The sequence below is a fragment of the Dipodomys ordii genome, unplaced genomic scaffold, assembly GCF_000151885.1.
Source record: "Dipodomys ordii isolate 6190 unplaced genomic scaffold, Dord_2.0 Scaffold77, whole genome shotgun sequence".
NCBI lineage: Eukaryota > Metazoa > Chordata > Mammalia > Rodentia > Heteromyidae > Dipodomys > Dipodomys ordii.
This window is the reverse complement of record NW_012267293.1, coordinates 839,501-841,888: the sequence shown is the minus strand read 5'-3', so window position 1 is coordinate 841,888 and position 2,388 is coordinate 839,501.

The window sequence follows — 2,388 nt, the reverse complement described above, 5'->3', positions numbered from 1 at the left end:
GTTGTGGGGTGTGGGTGGGTGGTGTGGTGAGTGTGGGTGTGGGTGTGCTGTGCGGTGGGTGTGGGTGGGCTGTGTGGTGAGCGTGGGTGTGGGTTGTGCGGTGAGCGTGGGTGTGGGTGGGTTGTGGTGGCTCAGAAGAGAGCGAGCGACTGTCTCGTGACCCCAGGTCCAATCTCGAGGCAGAGCAGGCTGGCTGGGCCTTCATGAGAACTGGAAGCTCTGTGTCCAGCGGGAGGTCAAGGGTAGGCCTGCCTCTTTAGTGAAAGGCATGTGCTCCACAGAAGACATGAAGCTGACATGATGAATTCCCATTAGGACTTTGAAGTTGGCTAAGATTTGAGAAATAAATATTTTCCATGTTTGAGTTCATCAGCAGACCAAAGCCATACTGTTCTCTACATGGCTCAGTTATGGGCAAGTTTCCACGTCTGATCCTCGCAGGTCTTTAGAGCTTGAATCACCACGTGTATAGCAACGTCCAGCTCTCCCACACACAAGGAAAATTCAGGAATTTGGAACCAGTTGTTGAACCCTCATACCATATAGGCTAACAGCAAATAACTACAAAAATGAAAACTGAGACATTCTTAGGTGGTTTTACAATGATAAGCAGCACCAAGTAATCTGTTAACTCACATTTGATAAAAACTATACATGGAAATCGCTTTTCAGTTATTCAAATAAAAAATTTTTCTTGAAGTAATTGAATAAAGGGGTTTCAACACCACAAAGTGGTTGATGAGTTCAGTACATAGTGGTCAGTGTTGTTCTTTAATACTTCTTATCGCTCCCAACCTGACAACAGATGCAAACTACAGTATCTGGCCAACTGGAGATAGATTTTCAACACACAGAGGCAGTGTCAGAAAGATTTCCCATGAGAAGACATAATTATATGCAGATCTTATTGTACATGACACTCTGGTTTATTCGTAATTAAACTGGCATTTAAGAGAAGAAATAATGTTCGCACAGTGTGCACTCCACTCTTCCTTTACTGATACCGTTACTTGCTTTACTGTTTTCTCTTTTGTGCTAACACAGTTGCATCCTTTTGCTTTTTCCGATCGCCAGTTTACTATTATTTCATTAGCGCTGCTGAAATGCCGGGCAGAACTTCTGGCAGAAGTTTCTCTGTGGGCTGTCCAGTGAGTCCTTCCAGCTCCCGTGTTGGCCTGCGGGGCCCTGCTGTGAGCTGGCCTCTTGGCCTAGGGCAGCAGTGGCGCCCTCCTGCCATGAGGTACGTGGGTGGTCGATGGTTCAGAAGGTTGCTGAGGAGCCTCCGAGGGACTCGGTGAGGCTCGCCATGAAGCTGTTCTGGATCTCTAACATTGTCGTCGGTTCTTAGAGAATAATTTCATCATCTCTTGGTAGAACAAGGGGAAGTGTAGTTACAAGTTGATCTTGCTCACACTGAGTGTTTTACCTGGACAGGGACCAAGACACCAGCCCCAGGAACAAGTGGATTACTACACGTGGACGGTGACTGCAGTCAGAGTCCACTTGCCTTTTGAGAGTCAAAAAATATAGATAGACAGGGTGCTTCCTGCCTGGATCTCCCCACAGGTCCCGCCCACAGTGGGAGGGGTCTCCACAGGCAGGCCAGGGCTGGGATAAGTTGGTGACACCCAGGGCTGTGTTGTGATGGGGGGCTGCTCCCCGAGACGGCCACCAGAGCTGGACGGGCGCAGGGCTGGAGCGGCCCGGAGGCGGCCCTTCCCGGCAGCCCGCTCGGTGCTCACAGGTGGCTCCAGGAATGACAGCTGTACATCCGGGGCACCAGGGCACCACACTTGTTGCCAGGAACAGGGGGGTAATTCCGATTTCCCGGGCAAGACTGCCGATCCCCAGAGTGACTCCTCTGTGTCCGCTACAGACTTCACTGCGTGTTTTCTGGTTTCATTCCTGCAGTGGGCTGTGATTTCTCCAGCTGCGTACAGCACAAAACCCAAGTCCAGTGTCCAAGCCCTGCTACCCAGGGCCCGACCTCTCCCTTGGAGCGCGTCTTCCACGCTTCTGCCGTCTCAGGAGAAACGCACCAGGCTTGGTTGTGGCCTGTTGAGTCTTCTCACTGCTGCGTAGGGCCAGGCTGGTCTGGGCCCGCTGCATCGTGTGCCTGCGCCTGCCGTCAGGGGTGCTGCAGGAATGGGGGGCGCAGGCTGGGAGCCGGGTCACCTGGGAATAGCGGGGGGGGGTGCAGGCTGGGAGCCGGGTCACCTGGGAATAGCGGGGGGGCTGGGAGCCGGGTCACGTGGGAATAGCGGGGGGGGGGCTGGGAGCCGGGTCGCGTTCAGAGCTTTGTCACACTGGCCACCCCGCAGAGCTGACTTGTTCGGTCAGGTGTGCAGGGAGTGCGCAGGCCTCCCTTCTGAGGTGGGCCTTGCCCCC